The sequence below is a fragment of the Notothenia coriiceps genome, unplaced genomic scaffold (genome assembly GCF_000735185.1).
Source record: "Notothenia coriiceps isolate Sejong01 unplaced genomic scaffold, NC01 NC01_scaffold00026424, whole genome shotgun sequence".
NCBI lineage: Eukaryota > Metazoa > Chordata > Actinopteri > Perciformes > Nototheniidae > Notothenia > Notothenia coriiceps.
In genome coordinates, this window is record NW_011359125.1 from 2,907,580 (window position 1) to 2,918,411 (window position 10,832).

The window sequence follows — 10,832 nt, forward strand, 5'->3', positions numbered from 1 at the left end:
TGCGTCCCTACGTCCAGGGATAGATCTCCGTAATTGTCCAGACTCGTAATGCTAAAGTACAACAAACTCACCACCCACGAACAAACGCACACACAACACGTAACTCACACACCATAACATACACACACAAACACATACGAGCGGTCGTTCTCCGCTCCTTCGCTACAAGGTCAGCCAACTTCTTTCTCTATGTCTCCCTAATAAGGGAGAGAGGAGACACAAGGGTAAATGTGGTTGTTCTATGTCGTCTGTTTGTGTTGTCACTTACATACGTTAGATGACTGTGTGTGTGTGTGTGTGTGTGGTGTGTGGTTGTGTGTGTTGTGTTGTGTTGTGTGTGTTGTGTGTTGTGTGTTGTGTGTGTGTGTGGTGTGTGTGTTGTGTGTTGTGTGTGTGTGTGTGTGTGTTGTGTGGTGTGTGTCGGTGTGTTGGGGAGCGGACCTGTTTTTTTAAACTATAGGACCGACACACATTTTTGACAAGGAAAAGGAGTGTTTTGTAAGTTTCCGTGGACCCTTTCATGTGTGTGTGTGTGTGTGTGGCGTGCGGTGTGTGTGTGGTGTGTGTGTTATTACGTTGTTTGTACCCGCGTCCAAGTGTGTGTGTGTTAGGGGAGGGAACATTATGTCCTGCTAACCGTAGAGGTAAGCTTTATTGGAAGTATCACCTGGTCTACCCTTCTCGCACTGTGACGGCTAGTCTCGATTTATGTGTGTGTGTTTGTGTGTGTTGTTTGTGTGTGAGGTAACACTGGGGCACACGTACTGAGGCAGCCGAGTGTCATTAACTGGTCCGCTCTAAAAATTTAAGACATACACACCAGAAACAACGCACTCGGCGGCAAACACCACCACCCAAACACCACTGTCAAAAGGTGAAGGTGTAATTATAATTCACTGTGAATATTAAACTTGACCCTTTATCTGTAAAATGGCGGTCAAACAGACTCGGGCGCCACCGCCCCTACCGGAACACACTGGAAGGGACACAAACACACAAAAAGGTAGGCGGGACGAACACGACGGAGAGAGCGTAGAGAAAGGGGGAGAGGTACGACGGATTATGTGAAGAAGGTTAGAGCAGAGGTAAAAGGCGAGACGCGTTATGAATGAATAAGAAACATGACTCCGTAAAGGCAGTTAGGTGGTGAAGTAATTCAAAATTTATCGTTTTAGTGCGTGGTGACAGAGTTTGAAAGAAAGCAGAGACAAAGGCCGTCTGTGGTGGGAAGGTATTACCGGTGAATTAATGTTGATTTACAAAGCAACATAAGAGATCGACGAGTTAAAGAAAAGTAGTGAGGACTTTGGTCGTGCGTTTGTGAGAAGAGCGAAAGAGCAAGCAGACAAGTAGTGAACTCCTATCACTTCGAGACTAATAAGGAGGCAAGGACAGCGAAGAGGGTTTAGTCTCCATCATTCTCCCCCCTCTTTAATAACACGCACTGAAACTGCTAACTTGAATTCCGTGTCTAAGGGTGTGTTTTAGACCTAAAAAGACGTACGACTACATGTGCAGAAGATGTACGGATTACGATTAGACTATAAACTTTGTGCCGTCATTAGTATTTAACTTCGTCAGGAAATTATTTTTTCCCATACAAAACCGCTTTGCTTTTCCATGTGTACCCATGTCCTTAGGCAAAATCCAAAGTTCTGGGACCAAACACCTCCTATGGTTTTTTCAGGATCTTTCTGTTCCATTTGCATTGATACAGTAAATTTTTTCTCCTATCAAAACCGCCTTTGTTTTCGATGGTACCCAAGTCTAATATTATAAGGTTTCTCCCCAAACAAATCGACTTTGTGAATTTCCCCTGGATAGTTGTACGTTTTTACCGTGAAAAACATGCAGAAAAGATGTACTTATGCACAGGGGGCCACAAGGTCCCTTGAGTGGTTCACAGTCTTTTGTGTTGGAAGAGAGAAAGGAGGATGGGTGTAAAGATTTTTTCCCCGACTTGCTAGACTATGTCTGACTAGGTCTAAACTTGTGACAGGACTGCAGTCCTGTCACCGCGATGCCGATAACCCGGTTGAGAGGTGGATAGTCCCCTTACCCCCCAACCCGGTGCCGGCCGGTAACGGCGAGGCTTTCGCGACCTCTGCGTATCATGTATACGGGTCCGACATTCACCGCGACATCTAGACGGCGTTTTCGTCGTTTTCTTCTGAAGGTCGCCGTACCCAACGGGAAGACGGTAAAGGACGGGGAAGTTCGTAAACGAGGGGCGACGACATCTAAGTTACGTTGGGAGGGGCATCTCCGTTCGGTGACATTAAGAGGAGGGCCAGTCAGGTGGTCGGTCTACTGTTTGTCGGGTGGAGAGGCGGAGAAGTTCCTTGCTCCTGGCACGTCGTCTAAAGTCAAAGAAAGCGGCCAGGTTCTACGGGCAATTTCAACTGTAGAAGGCCTGTTTAATCTTTTCACGGCCTAGTCTCCAGAAAGAAACAATAAATAACTCGAAATTTTCTTTACTTATTGGCTGAGATATGATTATTATATTATTTTGTGCCTCCTGCCTCTAGATAAAAAGAGGGGGAGAAGACTGAAACTAGTCTCGTGCGAGGGGGAGAGGACGTCCCCCGCACCAGTCGGACGCGAGTGTCTTTAGCGTGGGACGTTTTTGTCCCGACCTCTTGTCGTTTATCTCGCTTACTCCGTACCGATTTTACGTACTAGACAAACCATAAACTTTTGTCTTTCATATTTATAGGCAATATATACATACCATGGATGTTATATAGTAAATATATCGTACTATCCAGAGGAAATTTTTTTGATTCCCTTATTCGTTCAACTTTTCTTTCACCAAAGTTTTCTTTTTGATAAAGACGATTTTTCAACTCGTTTACTAACTCTCAGTCCTCGAAATTTGTAAAGTCTTCTCTCCTCCTCGTCGTCGTCGTCGCGTACGTCTACGACACACACACACACACACACACACACACACACACACACACACACACACACACACACACACACACACACACACACACACACACACACACACACACACACACATGGAATAAACAGGGAGCTATCTGGCTCTCTCTGATGATATTATTCTCCTCAGTTGTGGCTCGCTAGTAGATTTTTGGAGGTTTTCTCTGATATCTGCTACAGACCATGTTAATTCACACACCCTGGGGATGCAGCCTGCCTCAAAACATAGTTGTATTTGGATGAAGTTCATATGGAAATTTGTATTCACAATGCAACGCCTGCATGCACGTTTATTCCCAAACCTCGTGCCCAGTTACATTTTGTGGTTGTAATCCTCTTAATTGCATGTATTAACGCAGTATTTCTGCCTGGTTTGTGTAATATGTTTTATGTATTCTAGGATTATTGAGCCTGTTTTCTGAGAGGCAATTCTGGGTTATGTGAGTCATAAACTGGGCAGTGTTGATATATTTCTGATGTTTTAATTAGGTATACAAATGTTATGCATGTACATTGGCCGTATATAAGCAAACAGCAAGCTTTTAAAATGTACAGTTCAGGTTGATTTCCTCCTCCAGAACAACTACGGTAAATGCATATTTTAACTCAGAAATAGTTTGACTTATGGACACTTTATGAAATTGGCTAACAGTATTTGAGGTGAGTTGTCGTACTGTTTAGTTACGTTTATCACTATATTTTGCTTCTGACAATAACTGTCGCATTTAAAACATTTAAATAAAATAATGTGGATCTTTTGATTACTAGTTCATCTGTTTGCCTTTTGCACTTTCCACTAGCAATTATTATTAGATTCTCTCTCCATCTCAGTATTTTTACATATAATTATATTCCAAAAAAGACACAAAATGCACAACAACAAGGTTAAAGATGAATTTGAATAATAGCATTCATTATTTTTTCAAATGTTCCAGAAAGTATTGCCATCATATTGTTTTTGTGAATGTACACACATCAACATTGTCTTTACTTCCTGTGTCAGTTAATTAAATAAAACATGTTATCTATAGCACCATAATTCAGCATTTACTCCTACAGGATTCTGCATTTATTGGGTGTGTTTTTAAAAACATCACATTTTAGTTTGACCTGTAGTAATCACACAGATATTCGGCTCTAATGGAGAATGTAGTCACTCAGCGTAATGGAAAAGTAGGATATCTGATGAGCACCCGGAACATCATGCTCTGTTTATTTGTGTGTGTGTGTGTGTGTGTGTGTGTGTGTGTGTGTGTGTGTGTGTGTGTGTGTGTGTGTGTGTGTGTGTGTGTGTGTGTGTGTGTGTGTGTGTGTGTGTGTGTGTGTGTGTGTGTGTGTGAGAGATTGGTTGTGCATATGTATGTGTGCATTCACATCACTCTATGTATCTCTGCAGTCAGCCGTGTGTGTGTGTGTGTGTGTGTGTGTGTGTGACACAGAGTGCCACAGAGAATCACCCTGTCAGTCTCCATGTCTCTCCGTCTCCCCCCCGGCTCCCCCTCTCCCTCGCTGCACAGATCAGAGAGCTGACACATGCCCTGATGTCCTCTCTCCCCTTCTCTTTTCTATCTCTGCTTCACTCTCTCTGTCTTTCTTGCGATCGTAACCCTCTCCCTCTGTCACTCACCCTCTCTTTCTCTCCTCACATCCAGCTTCCTCCCCGACTATATCAGTGGGGATTTTGATTCCATTACTGCCGAGGTCAAAGCCTTCTATGCAGACAAGGTGAGTGGCACACAACCTCTCATGCCTACAGGTGTACACACATACAGACAAACACAAAGTAATAGGACTGAATAACTCTTCTGTCTTCAGCCTGACTTGACTCCTAACCCACCTTGATGTGTAAGTAACTTGTAAGAAGTCGACTTTTTAAAAATGCATTGAGGATTTGCGCTGTACTCCACAAAGGGGAAGACTTTTCTGTTTCATGGTTTATCCACTAAACATCAAACACACCTGAACCACGCCTGTATCTACCTGTAGCTCATTATAGGACGCTTATTTCCAGGAGAAACATTTTTTGAAGCCTGACAAGATGGACTGTTGTGTGATCTCTGCCATTCAACAACAAAATTCCCTATCTGATGCAAACTTCGAGTGAAAATGACTACAAAGACATCTTCTTACAGTGCAGTACTGGAAAGCAGTATAATTGACTGGAGCACGGCTTTGATTTCAGAATGCTGCTGCCTTAAAGTTAACAATGATATACAAGTAGTAGCTGGTGATTTAGTTGTAAAAGTGACTTGTTAGTAAGGAAACGCATTCTCTCCTCCATTTCTGAATAATCGTGGCATATGCTTGATTATTTAATGGGCTGATTAAATACAAGTATTGTCTGAGTACACATATGGGTCAGTTATTTAAAAGGCCAGGTTGCAACGTAGGAAGTTCAGTTGAAATTGTTTGAACTTTTTTGTCCAGATTGATGAGGATTATTTCCTTTTTGGAATGTCGCAGGGTTTCGGTGCTGACGTCGGGCTGCCTGAGTGGATAAGTGACTATACAGAGTTAACTGGGGTTTAATGGCTCGTGTGTTCCACCTGCAGCGGCATGAACATGCAGACTGAATCATGAAAGTAGGAACCGGTGCTTAGTATGACATGGCTTCAACTGTTAGTGCACTCAAGGTGCATTTAGACCCAGTCCTCTAAAGGTAGGTCTGGAGGTGGTCCGAGTCGCAGCTTACAGGTATAATTCACCCCCTGCTGAAACAGGAACAGGCTAACTTTTACCTGAACAAATAATATATATTAATCCCATCAATCATGTTCAAAGACAAATTCCCTTTTGAGCTTTCAACTTCGCATCAATCCTCTTACATTTGAGCACAAATGTAATAGTGGAGCTTGTTAGGAGTGGTAACACAGGCAGGAGGCGCCGCTTCACCTTTAACTACAGATCAATGCAGTTTTTAGATGTTCGAGGTACAGTATTAACCTTTCCCTCAGATCATTTTATAAGATAAAAGATTATACAAAAATAATCTGATTTACAGTGCAAGACTATGGTTATTTAGCAACCTTTTTATTTTGTTTTTGCCTATTTTTTTGTACCTTTAACAGCAATTTTCTGAGACTGAAATACATTTTGAACGTAAGATGTTAATGTATTTTATCTGAAGTATACCTCAACAATCTAGAGTTTTCCTATGACATCTTACATAGTTTTCCTATGACATCTCACCATTGTCCAAGGTCATGACTATAAAATGCAAATTATTGAGTGGACGAGATGAGGCTCTATTCAATTCACCTAAGGAAGAGGAAATACAAACTAGCTTCTGTATGTTCTCCTTGTTGCTTTACTGTGATCAGCCTTGCTTTAAAACCCAATGCATACAGTTTAAAGTGCGGATCCTATACTTCACCATGCACACACTAGCACACACACGACGTACATACAAACACAGAGATATGGGTGGCCTTCATCGAGGCACCTTTTGTTCCTCTCTCGCCGTTCCCCGCTTTCTCTGCAGCCATCTGTAATAAAAGTATTTTTTCACAAATGTCATACAGGTTGTCTTAAAAAAAGAAAGAAGAGAAATACCTTTTTTCCGTGAGAGAACAGAATTTTATGGTAATGCTTAAGGCGCAGAACAATGTGAAAGTTTGAGGCGGTCCTTCAGAGATTTGTCGGAAACGGTGAATAATTCTGCATAAATGGAAGAGAGAGAAACGGAAAACATCGGCAAGGGAAGGCGAGAGAGGAGGGGAGGCAGGGATGGAGGAAGAGAGCGGGTGTGTAATTGTAAAGTTGGTGTGTTTCAGGAGGAAAGTGACAGTATATGGAGAGGGAAGGAGACAGACGCAGAGCATGGTTGTTTACCTGCATGCTGTAGTTTAGGGCCAGTGACTGGAACCTCTACATTATTCAGCAACACAGCGTCAGACAGCCAGACTAAAACACTGATTTATACCTCTCTCCATCCCCTATCCCTTATCTCTGCCTGGGTTTTGTTATCTACGTATATGTACATCCATCTGATTTGTGTTTTGTTGATGCCTGTGTTTCCATTTTTCTTTGTGCGCAGGGGTGCAAGCTGATAGAAACAGCTGACCAGGATCTAACAGACTTCACCAAGTGTCTCGCAATCATGGTGGAGGAAATTCAGAGACGACAGTTGCAGGTAAACTTTACAAACTCATATATTCATACATAGGTGATTCATTCCTGTCGAACATTAGATTTTAGCAGGGGGACTTAAAGCAGGGGGAGGCCTGGCTCTGTCTAAAGGTAAGACAAGCAACTCTAAAGCTCATGAATTTAAACATTATATTTTGTTTATTTAATGTAATTCCTGTATTATGTTTCAACCAAAAGCAGTGAATTCCTAGGATATCGATATCAAAATCCTGTCTTTTAGAAAAGCTGTGTTACTATGGTTGAAATGTATATTATTAAAAGGACTTGCAGTAGTTGTAATACAGGGCAAAATGAATATATATATAAAACCCTCCTCTGCCTCGGATTTTGAGATTGTATTGCCTTTGAGCCAAGTCCTCAGGTTCTTCTTCTAAATGAGCTGCTCAGAGGTCAATAGATTTGGACTGCTGTTGACTGCAGACAGATCCGAGGTAGGTGTGTGTGTGTGTGTGTGTGTGGGTGTGGGTGTGGGTGGGTGTGTGTGTGTGTGTGTGTGTGTGTGTGTGTGTGTGTGTGTGTGTGTGTGTGTGTGTGTGTGTGTGTGTGTGTGTGTGTGTGTGTGTGTGTGTGTGTGTGTGTGTGTGGGCGTATTGACATGAAGCAGCGTGCTTCTGCGAAAGAACATCCATGCTCACTCTACATTCCCTGAAGAAATAAGTGTTGAGAACAACCATCGCAGCCACATTTACACCTCAGTGTAAGAAACAGTTTTTAGAGAGTACTTGTGAGTTTGGCAATGTACTTGTCCGAATAAATATTTCACTTGTCCATAGCTATACTTTGTGCATGCTGCACCTATTTTAAATATGATTAAATATCAACATAAAGCATACAAGAATCTGGGTGACTGTAACTAAGGGAACATTTTATTGTTCATTTTAAAACAAAACAAAATAAAAAGCACTTATATACTAACTAAGGACTGGATTATCTAAAGCCAGTTGAGTTGCACTTGACATGTTTTGGCTCTATGAAACCTGATGTACTTATATGATTCTGTTTTCTTCAAGTTTGTATCTTCTTGGTCGAACGCACTTATTGTAAGTCGCTTTGGATAAAAGCGTCAGCTAAATGTAATGTAATGTCATTTGTTCATATTTGGCAATAAACATGCTATATAAGAATCTTCCTCTCGGGGCCACTGGAATCTTCTTCTTCGGCATCGTATTTGACATTTTCCCACGGTTTTACGACACTCCTTACTTAAGTGAGCGGTAAGATTTTACTGCATCACACATAGGGATGGGTATCGTTTTAACGGTACTACTACTTTTATCGATACCGCTTATCGATCCGGTCCTTTAACGGCACTCTTATCTGTTCTTTTGAGAGAAAAAAAAACAAATTAACTAAACAAATTGTAAATAATGTGAACTTACAGAACTGTAAAAAACAAATAAATACAGTGGCACAGAGCAACACAGTTGGGGCATACATGTATGCTGCAAAAGGCCTAACGGTTCTTCTGAAGGAAGATTGAGGTTGTGGTGGAACATCACGGGACATAATTGCTTTTTCGCACACTGCACCTACACAGAAAATGTAGATTTTGGTTCGCCCGGATCTAAAATGAAATACTTTAATCTTGTTGTGATCTTCTCCAAGTGTAAAGCATTTCCTATCAAAAGGATATCCGAAACTCTGAAATGATCCGCCAGAGTGAAGCCCCGTGCCCAGCCATCTGCTCCAGAGCCACACACACTGATCTGAACAGAGATCGACTCCATTCACGCTCCCAAAATGTCAGCAGAAATGAACAGAATGTACATCACATGAGGGACACAATGCAATATAACAAACAGTACATCTCTACTTTCCATAAATGCAACAAACGTAATTGTTAGTTTCGCACAGGAAATAGTTTTGTATTTTAATCCGTGCCTGTATTTTCTCGCTCTTTCTTTCTAAATGTCTCTATTTTCCTCATTTTTTAAATTTGTAAGCGGCCTGCTGAGTGTTGCTCCAATCACTTGCGAGAGGCCCAATCACTTCACCTCTTAAAGTTGATGAAAGACCACGGGAAGTGTCTCACACAAAAAAAAACTTCCTCTCACACATAATGCGCCCGTGTTGCCACATTTTGTTTATCCGCGTCGGGCTTTAAGAGAGGATATGCTTTTTGACCTTCTCTTCTATGGACCTTCTTTATTTTGTCCGCGGCCCGGCTAATATTTACTCTGCCTTTGAACAGACGCTGAGTGTTTGTACCTCCTTCTGCTTGCGAGAGATAGCAGCTTGGCCATCTTTTTCAGGTTCAGGTTTGCTGATGATGGCTTTTTTGTTTGTTTACCAGGATTTGTTTGTTACAAACCATTTGCACTTTTCATCCGTTCAACACTTTGTGAATATATACATGCAAGCAGAACTTTTGGAATAATTGTATTCCTCCTTTTCTCTTTCGCTCACCTTCACTAATTTCCACCCACTTAGCCTTTTTAAGTGAATTAAACACATGGATGAAATAATAACAGGGTGATTTGCAGATTACTGAGCATTGTGCTTCTGTTTGAGCTGTTTAAGATTCAACATATTAGCTGAAGGTTTTCCTCCACACAGCTTAGCGCTCAATTTAGAGAATTTATCTCGTTTCGTGCTGGGTGAAATCCAAAACAATGGTATCAGAGGATTATGTTGGGTGGATGTCGAGTATGTGTTTGTTTATGTGTGTACATATATATATATATCTATGTGTGTGTGAGGATTATGAACCTGTTTACATCTGCTTGTGAATGTACGTGTTGAAGTGTGTATGGATGAGTGTGTATTAGTCAAGTCCTGTTTTGAACCCATAAATGTTGAGTACACAAATGTTTTATGATAGAAATGTATAATACGGGTCCCCAGCACATAGAAACGGCCGGATGCTAACTTGAATATGTTGCGCTAATTAGCATTTATTCATCATAGCCTATGGGGACAATAGTCAAACAGTGGCTTGGCTGATTTGGAACATTTTTGAGTTGTTCACACTGCTGGCAACTAGACTCTATCCTAAGGTGTGTGTGTGTGTGTGTGTGTGTGGGTGGGTGTGGGTGTGGGTGTGGGTGGGTGTGGGTGTGTGTGTGGTTATCTGTGTATCACCCTTAAAAATATGGATATGAGTTTATTGTCAGGAGAGAGTACGGCCTGGATCTGTTGAGCCAGCGAGTTGGATTCTCTTCATTCAGCCGTGAGATTCCCCTTGCCCTGCTTGTTTGAGTTTTTTAGCAAACAAACATGAAATAGGAACACATAAAAATTCAAACAGTTGTATATGGAGCCTTATATGCGTGGCGGACACAACAGAAGTGGAAGATTGAGCAAGCTAGTGTGTCCTGAGATGCTGAACAAAATACACTTTTTTTTTTCCCTTTAGTCATTGCTCCTTGTTCTCTTGTAGCTTTGTTTGCTTTTTGCGTTTGAGTCCTTCCTGCCGTCTGGCTTTGACGACTGGCTTTGAATTTTGAAAGGACTGATGCTGATACTCATAACTGTTGGTAAAAAACCTCCACCTCATACCTCATATAACAAAGGTGGGAAGATAAGAGATACATTTCGGAGATGGTTTGATGCATGGACAAAACTGTCATGGAGTCAGACATGCTAGTGCTGTGTTGTTTCTGATCTTTTTGTATTTAATGTGGTCAGAAAAAAAAAAGAAAAAAAGTATCTCTTTGGATGCTCCCATCTGTTTGAAACATTTTGATGGATTTAGAATAATGCACTGAGTTTTATTTAATTAATTAATTTGTATTAAA

At 41.5% G+C, this 10,832-nt stretch overlaps 1 long non-coding RNA gene across 1 annotated transcript in view; it reads left to right on the plus strand.

The window, feature by feature from the left end:
* Positions 1 to 7,074, plus strand: part of LOC104957082 (uncharacterized) — a 7,478-nt gene extending 404 nt beyond the window's left edge. Inside the window, exons 2-3 of the long non-coding RNA XR_799638.1 lie at positions 4,599 to 4,671; positions 6,983 to 7,074. This is a non-coding gene — a long non-coding RNA (uncharacterized lncRNA). The remainder of the gene's footprint in view (positions 1 to 4,598; positions 4,672 to 6,982) is intronic.
* Positions 7,075 to 10,832: the final 3,758 nt, after the last annotated feature.